The sequence below is a fragment of the Rutidosis leptorrhynchoides genome, chromosome 9 (assembly GCF_046630445.1).
Source record: "Rutidosis leptorrhynchoides isolate AG116_Rl617_1_P2 chromosome 9, CSIRO_AGI_Rlap_v1, whole genome shotgun sequence".
NCBI lineage: Eukaryota > Viridiplantae > Streptophyta > Magnoliopsida > Asterales > Asteraceae > Rutidosis > Rutidosis leptorrhynchoides.
In genome coordinates this window covers 310314644-310329507 of record NC_092341.1, presented here as the reverse complement: position 1 = coordinate 310329507, position 14864 = coordinate 310314644, and positions in this window count along the sequence as shown.

Genomic DNA, 14864 nt, shown 5'->3' with positions numbered 1-14864 from the left:
TACTATTAATATAACATCAAAATACAGAAAAATTAATTGAAAATGAAAAAGCTAGGGTTTATGTATATACCCTAATCAAGAATCGAGAAGAAGAGGATGAAAGAACGCGAAAATAGCAACCCGAATATGTCTCTAGCCTTGAAAAATGATGAAGAATTGATTGGTTGATGATGTTGGCCGAATATTATGATAGGAGTGTGCTAGGGTTCGGCCAAAAAGAAAGGAGGGAGAGGAGAGAACACAAAATTAGGTTTTAGGTGAAAATTAGAAGTGTAAATTAGAAATAAAATGGAAAATGAGAAATGGTGGGGGTGTAAGCCTATGTTCGGCTGAATTTGGCAAGGTGTGGGCCCCACATGGCCCACTTTGATCATGTGGATAATCTCTTGTGGTCCGAACGCCCAAACGAAGCCCGAAACGCGAAAACGCTACTACGCGATTGAAAATTCGGAGAGATAACAAATACGCGACGAAAAATATACATAAACACTATATATAAATATATGACATTAAAATATCATATTTAAAATAATTAGAATTTAAAAATCTCAAAAGCTCGACCGTTGGTTTGAAAACCGAAAAGATTCGCCGGATAGAAATCCGCGACACGTAGAAACGTACAATTAAAGATATGAATACAAATATTCATATAACACATAATAATTAATATATTATTACAAAAATAATAATATAGGTCATAGAAATGACGTGGCACGAATAATAATTAACGGTCGTTAAATAATTAACGGCAAAAGATAACAGAAAAAAGTAGGGTCGTTACACTCATCCAGTTATGACATTTTCAGATATGCACGTGGAAAATTTGCACCCGAACTTGAGATTAGACAGACGTTGGATAGATTATCCAAAATACCAAAGGGGCTTGCATACTCTTCATTCTAAAGCTGTTGAAGTACCTAGGGTAATAGAATGGGAACTGTTAGAAGCTGTAGAATTGGCCGAGCCAATTAGAGAATTACTTACATAGAGGTATGGTAATTCTACTTTTAATGATTGGGTATGATTATTCAACATGCGTAGACCTGTATATAAAGTATGGTGTGAAGAATTATCGTGTAGTATAGAAATAAATGATCGGGTAACTAGTTTAACCGATCGAACTTTTATTAGATTTTTGTTAGGAGGTTCTATGCGCCACATGTCTCTACTAGACATGGCTTAGGCCTTACGTATATATACGCCTGAGGAGCTAGCATCTGCCGATTGTCGAGGGTTGATATTAAATGGTAGGAAGATTGATGAAAATTTTGATACGCATGGTGTATGGAGTCAAATGACTAGCCATCACCGATTTAAAGGGGAAAATTACTCTTATTTGGATATAGATAGAGCTGAGTTAAGAGTAATCCATAGGTTTCTAGCGAACTCGATTACACAGTGAGGTAAAAATAAGGAAAAGGTAAATGAGCAAGATTTATTTTACCATATGTGTATTCGAGACCCACAAAGTGCTGTAAGTATACCTTATTGTGTGGGTTATTATTTATCAGCTATGGTTAGGGGGATGAGACCGCACAGTATAATAGGAGGTGATATATTTATTACATTAATTGCTGAGTATCTCAATGTGGATATAAGTCAAGGGGATTATTAATCGAAGAACCAGAACCCCGCGATACAATTGGTTTAAATGTATATCATGGTGCTAAGGTTTTGAAGAGGCGAAATAACGCCGCAGTAGCATATAATGGAAGACATCCACAGGTTGAGAGAAATCAACAGCTAGGTAATGTGGGAGGGGGAAATGAAATGACAGAAATGTAAAGGTTTATAGCTTCACAAGAGTATGAAAATGCTAGACAGCATTTGAAGATTGGCAAGTTCATCAAAACCAAATCATAGCTCATTGCCAACATGTAGGTAGAAACTATATTCCTACTCCAACGCCCATATTTCCTCCCTGGTCTATAGAAATCCAACCACCGTATCCTACTTATAACCCAGCTGAAGCATTTTATAACACATACGGTTATGCATGGAACCCTTACTGGTATTAGTAACAACCCTAGTTTATTTAGTTTTATTTATTTTATTTTTGTAATGTTACTACATTTAGCACTTATGTTGATATTGTAATAGTTTTTATAATTTTCTAACTTTTATTATTAGATTTTAATAATTTTTGAATGTGGGGTAATATACCAAACTTCAAAAATATGTATATATGTTTGCAGTTTATCTTATGTACACAACAGGGTAAAACAACGCATTTTCAAAGACTGGCATTAAGTTCAGCAAAAGCAACTAATTTTGACGACAAGATGCAAAATATATGTGAAATAACAACAAGACGGAATTAACAAATGATATGCACCATTTATCATTCAGCAAACAAACGCCAATATGTTTGGAAACTTTGGTAAAATTTAATCATTTTTCTACGCTAATCACTCTCAATAATTTAAATTGTTACTGATTTCTTGCAAATGAGGGCATTGCAAGATCTTAAGTGTGGGAATGGGTTAAATTCTTTCGGATTTTAAAATTTTTACTTTATACACTTGGTTACCATTAGAAATACTAGTAAAGCAGTAGTTGTATTAGAATCTAGTGCTCTATGATAATAAAGAACAGCCCTAGTCTTATATACTGACTACCCAATTCTAGTAAAAAATTTTCAAAATTTTCAATTAAATGAACTCAAAATCATGTTTATACATATTTATGAACGATAAAACTAGGTGTTAACACCGAAATTATTGTTACCTTGAAAAGGACATAAATTGAGAAACAAACCAAAATGTTAGAATTCATTTAAAATGGAATAGAGGACAATAAAAAGGAAAATAAAAGCCAAGTGTGGGAAAATTTACCAAGTTATTTTAAACATATGTCACATATTCTGTAACAAATAATTAAAGATGCTTTTGTTTTGGACTAAATTAACTATTTTACCCGATGAAACAAAAGAAAAGATGGATCTACACGATGAATCAATTCCATCATTAAAAGGAAGTAAAGTCTTCCGAAAAAGAAACGCGCTTCTTGATTTAGGTCATGAAGTTGTCGTCCAGACCAGCTGTAGGTTGATGAAAAATCTAGAAAAGTCATCACTAAAATCAGCAGGAAATCCACGGACCTCAGCATTAAACAGGGTCGCCAAGTGGTCAGACTTATCCTAACCATGAAAGGATCTGTCTCGTAAAATGGGAAGGACGCCGTGCAAATTAGCTTGATAAGACTAATGAATCAGACCCCCAGAAAGGATAATCTCCTTAAAGATTAAAAATCAGCTTTTACGCCTGATATTACTCAATCCTAGAGATTGACCATAAAGATTGAGAATTACAAACTCATAGAATTCAATGATATCTAAACTCGAGCTTGAACGAGAAAATATTTTGATCAAAAATACAAACCGATTTGTTTTCTGAAAACCCATTTTCAATGCGTTCATTACCATTGAACGTAAAATCCTAGGAATTCACCTGGAATTCATTAGGTCACCTGAACTAAATCGGGTGTCAACCGTAAGAACGGTGGTTGCATAGCATGGTCGAAGACAGGACCTTGTGCCAGACCGGAAAATTATAAGGGTGAGCTTTACTATTGCTCCTACAAAGGATAGTAATTGCGTCTGACACGTTATAGACCATAATTAAAAGTATGTCAGGGGACATTGCCTTAACAGTTGCTTGTTCAACGCTTTCCTTTACAACCGGACGGTAGTTTATCGAAAGGTAATATACGGAGCAAGTAAACTGGACGTGTTGCTTTCCCAATACAAGGTTAGCAAGTGGGTGACACAAAACCACAAGTTTTAAGCTAAAGTTTTCAAATCTAAAACCCACCAAACCCACAAAAAGAATTTGCAAACACCGGTGAAGGGTTATTCCGGAAAACTTATCTAGGGTAAAAACTAGAATGAAATTTTCAAAAGATCAAATGTTTTCATAAAGATCCTATTTCTTTAAGGATCTAAATTTTTATAAGTCATGTGGGCTGTAAACCACATCGTTACTACCATTGTTTATACCGCCGTAAAGAAATCACTGATGTACAAAGTGTGAAGAATAAAGAAGTGATTCTGGTATTTCAAGACTATATTGCTTGAGGATAAGCAACGCTCAAGTGTGGGAATATTTGATAATGCTAAAAACAAACATATATTTCATAGCAATATTCCTCAAGAAAGACAAGCTTTTAGTTGCAATTGTTCTATTTACAAGTGATATTCGTTTAAATAATAAAAGGTGAAGACAAAAGACAGATTCGACGAATTGAAGACGCAAACGACCAAAAAGCTCAAAAGTACAAAATACAATTAAAGAGGTTCCAATTATTGATAAGAAACGTCTCAGAATTACAAGAGTACAAGATTCAAAACGCAAAGTACAAGATATTAAATTGTACACAAGGACGTTCGAAAATCCGGAACCGAGACTAGAGTCAACTCTCCACGCTCGACACAACGGACTAAAAATTACAAGTCAACTATGCACATAAATATAATATAATATTTAAATAATTCTTATAATTATTTATATATTATATAATATATTATAAACCGTCGGCAAGCTAGGAGCCAAACCTTTGTGAGCTGGATTTACGAACTCCGCGAGTTGCGGAGTTTGAAGAACAAAAGGGCCGCGAGTCGCGGAGAAACCCTGGACAAAAATCCCTATAAAAGCTCGCGCATTCTGATCGTAAAAATATCCATAAAATCAATCTCTCTCTATATATGTAAACGTATATATATATAATTTATATTTTAATTTTAATTTTAATTTTAAATTCTAATAATAAGGGTATGTTAGCGAATGTTGTAAGGGTGTAAGTCAAAATTCTGTCCGTGTAACGCTACGCTATTTTTAATCATTGTAAGTTATGTTCAACCTTTTTTTAATGTCTCGTAGCTAAGTTATTATTATGCTTATTTAATACCGAAGTAATCATGATGTTGGGCTAAAAATATTAAAATTGGGTAATTGGGCTTTGTACCATAATTGAGGTTTGGATAAAAGAACGACACTTGTGGAAATTAGACTATGGGATATTAATGGGTTTTATATTAACTAAACAATACCTTGTTAATTTAATATACAAACTTATAATTTGATGTATTTATATATAACCACATACGCTTGACTGGGTACGGTGGGCGGGGTATCTATAAATACCAATAATTATTCATTTTACCGGATACGGAACTGGATTAATAGTTAATAGACTTGTTGAAACAGGGGTGAATTACATTCAAGGGTAATTGGTGTAATTGTTAACAAAGTAGTAAAACCTTGGTTTACACGCAGTCGATAACCTGGTGTATTCATTAAACAAAGTATTAAAACCTTGTTACAATTCGAATCCCCAATTAGTTGGAATATTTGACTTCGGGAATAAGAATAATTTGACGAAGGCTTTCGCTCTTTATATTTATGACTGATGGACTATTATGGACAAATTCGTATGGACATATTAAATAATCCAGGATAAAGAACAATTAACCCATGGGAATAAACTAAAATCAACACGTCAAACATCATGATTACGGAAGTTAAATAAGCATAATTCATTTATTTTCATATTTAATTGCACTTCTAATTATCGTACTTTTATTTATTGTTATTGTATTTAATTGCACTTTTATTTATTGTCTTTGTATTTAATTGCACTTTTAATTTCCGTACTTTTTAATTATCGCACTTTTATTTTATCGCACTTTTATTTATCGCAATTTCATTATCGTTATTTACTTTACGCTTTAAATTAAGTCTTGTATTTATTTTTAATATTTTACATTAGGTTTTAACTGCGACTAAAGTTTTAAAAATCGACAAACCGGTCATTAAACGGTAAAAAACTCCCTTTTTATAATAATAATATTACTTATATATTTGTATTTTTATAAAATAAAACTAATATAGCGTTAAGCTTTGTTTAAAGATTTTTCCCTGTGGAACGAACCGGACTTACTAAAAACTACACTACTGTACGATTAGGTACACTGCCTATAAGTGTTGTAGCAAGGTTTAAGTATATCCATTCTATAAATAAATAAATATCTTGTGTAAAATTGTATCATATTTAATAGTATTTCGTTATAAAATTTAATAGTATTTTATACCCCTTAGCTTTAACTATCACTCATCTTCCTCTATTTCTTCGCTGGGATCCTCTTCTTCCATTTCTGGGTCGTCTACAGACTGTGATTCGACACCCATCTCGACATCATCGGCTGGTGGTTAAGACTCGTCATCGGAAGTGATCCGTCTGGTGGAAATAGTAAACATCTCTGCCTGTCCAGAAAGATAGGTTGGTCGGTCAATTTTGAAGGTAACGCTCTCCCCATGTGATCGTAAGATCAAGGTTTGATTGTGCACATCAATGACAGTCCTAACCGTATTCATGAAAGGTCTTCCTAACACTACTGGTGTGTGTAGGTCTTCCTTAATATCCATCACTACGAAATCCGTAGGATACAAGAATTTGTCGACTTTCACCAAGACGTTCTCAACTATGCCCTTAGGATATCGAATTGTATGATCGGAAAGTTGGATTGTCATTTTGGTTGGTGACAAGTCTCCTAACTCTAATCTCTTGTAGAGAGAGTAGGGGATTAGGTTAATACTTGCTCCTAAATCTACTAGCGCATGAATGGTTCCAGATTGGTAGATTGAACATGGGAAAACGAATCGGCCCTATCTCCTAGCTTAGGTGGTAGAGAGTTTCTGAGTAATGCAGAGCATTCTTCACTCAGTGGAATTTTGTTAGAGTCTGGTATCCTTTCCTTTGTAGAGAGAAGCCTTCGGATGTATCTCTTCTGGTTGGGAACTTTGGACATGGTGTCCAGGAATCTTCCATCAAGTTTGAAGGAATTGAGCTTCGATGGTTCTTCTTGTAGCCTTCCAGGATAAGGTACGTGTAACAGACTGAAACCCGGGCTAGTTGTAAGTGGACTATTTTGCCCTTAGGGTTTTATTATGTGTTTTATATGCTTTTATTTTAATTATGTGAATAGTGTTATTTTATTAATTGGTTAAGACCAGTTTGTGACAAGGGTTACAGAACAGGTTTGTTTATTTAATTTGGACTCCGTTAGGACCGCCTAACGAGGTACGAAAGATATCAGATAACTGATAAATACCCGTGTGTTGTACAGTGTAGGAATTAATCCCAATTAAGTGACTTGTGTACTGTATTTTCTTCCCATTTCTAGAAAATTCACTAAAACACCGTCCTTTACATCCCCACCTAACCAAACCCTAATTCTCCATTGTTGATCTTGAGCTCGAATTGGTCTTGAAATCACGTTCTTTACACTCTACTGATTCTTTTAAGGTATGAATCATGAGCTTTCATGATCGATTTAGTGTTAAAATGGTGTTTTTAAGTGTATTTGTTCAAAAACTTGATTTTGTGTCAAAATCCATGGATTTGATGTTGTTATGGTCAAAACTTTGTGGGTTGATAGTCTATAACATATAGTAATTGAGTTGTGGTAAGTTTTGGTGTAGAAAACGAGCTCTAGATCGAGTTTTGATGAATTTAGCTTGAAGTCCGTAGGTTGTGTTCAGAATCTGCAGATGATGAACACAGTCGGTCGACTGTCTGGCGAGTGAACCGACCGACTGAGTTTGACTTTCAGCCGATGGTGGTAATACCAAATAAGTCGACCGATTGGGAAAGTCAGTCGACCGGTTGTGTCAACAGTCGACCGACTGTCTACGTCAGTCAACCGATTGAGGAGACAGTCGACCGACTGTGTGTCCAGGGCAGAATTTTTTACCAAAGTGCCTTATTCTAGCCGTTATGCTGCCCGTTTGTATTTTGGTGTTCAGGATGTAAATTTTGAAAGTGCATAAGTGTTAGGTGGACTTTTAGCGGCGCTTTTTGTGACTGATTTTCTGTACTGTGCTGTTTTATGTTAATGGACAGAAACTAACTTGATTTGCCTTATGTTCAGGTGATAAGGATAAGGAAGCCGCTCAGTGATAGATTATCTAAGCTAGTTGCTGGTATTCGGTGAGTGGGTCTATCTACGGATAGAGTTTAAGTAGCATATCATGCTACTATGGTCGACTCCTTTACCATGCATAGTGTAGGAATTGCCATGATAGAATAATATCATTTGCCTAATGTTGTATGTGAATTATGTGTACACTATGTGAATGGCACCAGTCGGGCCTAGGGATACTGGGGACTCGAAACCGTTCCTAGGAGAGGTTAGAGTCCGTATGAGGTCAACCGTGCCTAGGGGAGGTTGGGTCCATAGGCTACTGATTGTGGAGTATAGTGTGAATGATGCATCCCCTGCATCTGGATAACTATACTGTGAATTGAGTAGCAGGGACTATCGGTAGACTCAGGCCCGATCAGCTGAGAGTCGTGTGCTCATACAAGCCGCCGATCCTCGTATTGTCTTATTGTATGCTAGTTGGTAGTTAGCAGGTACTGTTGATGTATATAGCTTGTGTGTGGCTTAAGCTATATCTGTCAGATAGATTCCATTCACTTAGCGGTGCGCTAATCCCCCACATATTCTTCCCTTGCAGATTTAGTTACTGCTAGTCGGGATGGGTACTGATGCAGAAGACATGTTTGACAACCCGACTCTGATGTGGACTTTTGTTTAAATCATGTTTTGTAATAACGTAATACCGTTGTGTAAACTTAAACTTAATTACTCAGATTAATGTAATGACATGACCTATAATGTGTTTATTAATAAAGTCTTCCGCTGTGATTTTTTAAAAAAAAATGGCCGATGTTACAAGTTGGTATCAGAGCATGGTTTGGCAGCAAGTGCGTGCGCGTACTTTGTTCCCAAACCCTGAGGCAAGTCAAACATGTCTGTAGGAGTGGGGGCTAAGTGAAAATAGGATATACGTGTGTTAGTTGTGATTGAACTAACTGTTATCCGCTAAGCTTTTGTGTGAGCTATTTTGTAGCACAGGTATGGCTGATAGAAACGCGACTGGCCTATCCAACCCCGGAAAATTCAGAGCACCAGAAGAGGGTGTTAAGTCTGATGATGATCAAAATAGTTATATCCTTCAATTAGAAAGTAAGCTAAAAGTGGTTGAAGACAAAATTAATGAGCTTAAATTGGCGAGGCATTCTGGAAATGATGATACCCTATCTGGATTCCCAACCGCGCAATCCCAAGCGATACCTAATGTGCACCAGAACCAGTTTCAGAATCAAATACCTAACCAATACTATATGCCACCACAAAACACTTTTACTTACCAAAATACCATAATGATGAATCCATACCAAATGCAAATGTTCCAACAACCTTACATGCAACCACCCAAAAAGTGTACTTATAAGAACTTTCGTGATTGCAAACCCTCTGAGTTTTCTGGAAGTACAGATCCGACTGTAACTCTCAATTGGTTGCGAGAAATTGAAATGGTATTTGAAGCGTGTCAGTGTGAAGCCGAGCTGAAAGTAACATATGCTAGTCGAATGTTGAAAGGTAGGGCTATGTATAACAACCCTCATATTTCCATACTTGAATTGACTAATTTGCCCCTAGGGTTGTTATCCATACTTAATATATGATTAAATTCGACGTTGATTAAATATTTTTTTTTGTCGACACGTTTTGTTAACTAAAGTTTATACTAATTATATAAAATAACTTTAGTTAATATTAATATTAATGTGTATTATATATAAAACTATATGTAACATAATTATTAATTAAATGATAAGTTACTTTATATATATATGGTTTGGAACAATAATAAATCTTTTCGTACTAAGCTTTTACGTGTGAATCTTAACTAGTAAATACTACTCGGTTAATTCATATCACTAATATGCTATGATGTACATCCTTCGTTAATGACTTAACAATCGTTAAGCACTGCTTCAGCACACTAAACTCCATTTTCATAATAAATCAAGTGTATTATTCAAATACATGTTTGATTTTACACTTCCATTTTCGATGTACTCAAAACTTTCTAGAAAACATTATTCGTGCCTTGTGAATTTCACAAGAAATCCACGAGCACCAACATCATATACCGAGATATATCAATAACCATGAACGATGAAGTATTGATTCATAACTTCATTAGCGAAATATTTCGCGACAATTATGAAATCTCTAAGGTTTTGGAGATTATTAATTCTCATTTCAACCGTAAATCAAATGAGTTTAATATTATATTAACTCATTAAATCCATGATTACATCTGAAAGAAAATATATATGTACGTATATTTTCATAAAGATTGTAATTAAATATTCTGTTGTACAAACTGTTGACGGTGAAAATATTTTAACGGGTAGGTAATACCCGAGAAATATTTATATCTCACATTAATATGTTACACCGTACATTATTCAATTCTGATTCAACAGTCATTAACTATACTACTTACATCCACATATGTATCCGTTCACTAAAGAACAACTATTTTCATACAAATTCAAATACATATTCTGATTTTGACATATCGGAATTTAAGTAAAGCTTTAGCAAGTGTTATCTTCTTAAAGATTTCTACATTCATGAATTATATTCATTCGTATTCTATGATGAATTATCACATCAAACCATCGAACTTACCATTCCTTACTTTTGAAAATGATTTTTAGAATTTTTGGAATATTATTTATATTTAATTACGAATTACTTATTAATTAAACACGAAAACTATGAAAAATTCGTAATAAAATATTAAACAGTAATAAAAATAATTAAATTTTTTTTTTGAGATTACTATATTTTTATAAACAAGCAAAAATTATAAAAATTAAATAAATGGGTCGATTAGTATTTAAATAGAATTTACTTTTGCATTATTCTAAACCGAGAGAAATAATAAAGAAAATACAAAATAAATACAAACGTGTATTAAATCTATTTTTATAAAATTTTTATATGATTAGTAGCATTACTAGATACTATAAAAAATATAAAAATTAATTTTAAATTTTTTTTCCTATTTATTTAATTATAGGCCGATTAGAATGGTTAAATAATTAGAAAACATTAAATAAATAATATTTTGATATAAAATTTGATTTAATAATTTTTATAACATTTTTACATAATATAGAACCTGTAAAAAAAATAAAATTATTTATTTAGGTCGATTTGATATTTATTACCTAATTAACTTTGATTTAATCTAAACCGAGAAGATATGCAAAGAAAAATGGAAATAAATATAAAAACTTGGAAAAATTATTTTTGTAAATGTTTCTACTGATTCATATACCTAACTAGAGTTATAAAAATTATGAACATAATTTTTAGGTGACTAATGGAATTAATCAACAAATTAAATCGTATATGTATATAATTCGGCTAAACTAATTAAATACATTAATATTATATTGTTACTATTATTATAAAACATCAAAATAATACTTATAATAACTAATTAATTCCTTTCCCTATTATACATACATATACTTTATTAATTCATAAAATACAATAATATATATAATAATAAACCTAAACTTATATACACTTAAATAAATAATAAAGATAATCGAATTATTAATACGATAACAATAAACATATTAATATCATATTATTAATACATAAACATGTCGTATTTCTATACTCACATAATGGGTGAAGGTTATGATCAAAAGATAACGTATGACTTATACGAACTCACCGCTATTTACGGTAAAGTGGATGATGTCTAGGTTGCCATAATGGGAATAAGGTTTTGGATTAAACGAAAGGTTGTAGACTTATAGTCCAACTGAAAGTTCCTGACCCCCGGTTACATCCGGTCATCCCGACTTACTTAATAGCAACGAAGTTTGGACGAAGTTGTACAACGTCTTAATGTGGAGGATTATAACCCAAACGTTCTAAAACTATAAACCTGCTTTAAATGGAAACTTTTCAAAAGTAGAAACTCTTACTATAAATTGTCACTATTAATATAATCCTTATATTAATAAACATACTTTTTGTCTGTTAGAACATAACTGACTAAACGTTATATCTCTAGGTTGAGATCTCCGTTACTTACTTCCGTCATTTCTTTTCTTTGTAGATTATCTTCAACTGCTATTTAAGGTGAACTTCATAGCCTCACTTTTTACTGTTTCATAACTGTTTTACAACTTTTGGGGTGAGACACATGCTTGCTTTATAACTATTTTACGCTTAGACACAAGTACTAAATTGTTAACTATGCTGTCATGCTTTGATTCATGCTAAATCCCTACCGTAATATCGCTAATTGCTACGTTTAAATGCAAACTTAATTATTGTGAGTAGGCCTATTGAGAGTAACGTCTCTAACCATTCGACCGTTGGTCTTTGGTTACATAATAATGAATCCACGACACTGACAGTACAAGGTGTCATAGGGTAAATTGTTTAGTAGCGATATTACAAACTACAGCAACACTTTTATATTGATATATCTATATTGATCAACTTTAAACTAAATCTTGTGGTCTAAAACTTTGGATATTATTTATAAACCTATGAATTTCACTCAACCTTTTTGGTTGACACTTTAAGTATGTTTTGTCTTAGGTGATGATTGAACTAGCTGCTACTTGCTTCTAGATGATTGATGTATGCTTTGCTGCTTGCATGGAGTCCATCATTCATATTTATCATGTTATTTAGACATTTCCCATTTACTGTACTCTTATGATGTAAAACTTTGAATAATGCTTCCACTGTTTATTTAATAAATAAAATGTCTCATTTAGAGTCGTTCTCGTTTGTACAACTGTGATTTGATATAATTAGTCACAAATACCCTAGGCCCTATTTGGGGGTATGACACTATAATTTGGTGGAATTCTTTGATTTCCAGTATACCAAAAGAGCAAGTGAGTATGATCACGTGGGATCAGTTTCATGGGAAGGTGTGTAAATAGTATTGTAATCTATTTGATATGAACTGAATCAAGACTGAATTTCTTGAAATGAAGATGACACCTCAAATGACGATCGATGAGGTAGTAGAGAAGTATATGGATAAAATGAGGTTTGTACAATAATGGGTGCCAGACGAAGCATCTCGTATCCAACATTTTGTTAATATCATTCTGCCAGAGTACCGAACTTTTGTTAGAACAGCTACATCGTTGTCTCAAGCTGTTGTGGTAGCTAAGATGGTAGAAAGTGATGTTCAGGCCGCCAGAAATAGAATGTTTGGTAATGTACTACAACAAGGTGGGCAAGTATCTGGTCAATCAGGATCTAAATCCAAGAAGTCTAGTGGGTTTAAATCGAAGGGTAAAAGTGGTCAGAGTAGTTCTGGGTCTAGATCAGGTAAAGGGAATTGGTGTCATACGTGTCGATCTTCTCATAGTGGTCAGTGTTCTAAGGCTACAAGAAGATGTTTAAAGTGTGGTGTTGTTGGGCATGAGTCTTCAGCATGTTCGTATCCGAATAGTGTGTGTTGGAGTTGTCACAAACCAGGGCATCGTGCAGTTAGTTGTCCATCGAAGAGTAGTAGTTCCGGGGCAGGGGCGCGTTCGGCATCAGCCGGAGGGTCAACTGCCTCGAGTGGGCAAAAGAGGAAGAACCCTCCAACAGCAGAGGCTAGAGCTTTTCATATGTCGGTTGAGAATGTTGTGGCAACTGACGAAGTGATCACCGTTATGTTTCTGATCAACTCAATACCTGCTCGCGTATTGTTTGATTGTGGTGCCAATAGGTGTTTTATGTCCCTAGATTTCTGTGCTAAGTTGAAATTACCAGCTACTGTGTTACCCAAGCCAGTTAATGTAGAAGTAGCCGATGGTAAGATCACACCCGTCACAACATATGTGTCTGGAGTTTATATAGAGATCAAAGGGAAGTCTTTCCCGGTGACTTTTTTGGTGTTACCTATTCCTTGCTTTGATGTAGTATTAGGAATGGATTGGCTGAGCTCGCTTAGGGCTAATATTAAGTGCGATAGTAAAATGAATACCTTTCGTTCGACCGATGGAACCCGTGTTGTGGCCCGAGGGGAGCGGGGCGGGTATAATTTTCCGTTGATAACCATGATGAAAGTGAAAAAGTCGATGGCAAAGGGTTGTGATTCGTTTCTTGCGTATGTGATTGATGCGAAGAAAGTAAAGAGAACAGTGGCCGATATTTCGATAGTATCAGAATTTCCCGAAGTGTTCCCAGATGAGTTACCAGGTCTGCTGCCGGTAAGGGAAGTCGAATATAAAATTGAGTTGGTTCCTGGAACAACTCCAGTTGCAAAAGCTCCATACCGATTAGCGCCATCTGAAATCCGTGAAATGATGTCACAGATTCAAGAGTTATTAGATCGTGGGTTTATCCGACCGAGTTCTTCACCTGGGGGTGCTCCGGTATTGTTTGTTAAAAAGAAAGATGGGTCAATGCGTATGTGTATTGGTTATCGTGAATTGAACAAAAGAACAGTGAAGAATAGGTATCCGTTACCTAGAATTGACGATTTGTTCGATCAGTTACAGGGTGCTTCAATCTTTTCTAAGATAGACTTACGATCCGGATATCATCAGGTTCGTGTTGCTGAATCAGATATACCGAAAACAGCGTTCAGAACAAGGTATGGTCATTATGAATTTCTTATCATGCCATTTGGGTTGACGAATGCGCCAGCAGTCTTCATGGATTTAATGAATAGAGTGTGTCGTCCGTTCTTAAATAAGTTTGTGATTGTGTTCATAGAGGATATACTAGTGTATTCAAAGACAGAGAGTGAACATGTTGAACACCTGAGACAGGTTTTGAATTTGTTGAAACGTGAGCAGCTATTTGCAAAATTTTTAAAATGTGAATTTTAGTTACGTGAAGTGCAGTTTTTGGGTCATGTGATTTGTGCTGAAGGTATAAAGTTTGATCTGATAAAGATAGAAGCGGTAATGAATTGGAATTCTCCGAAGACTCCGACTGAGATTAAGAGTTTTCT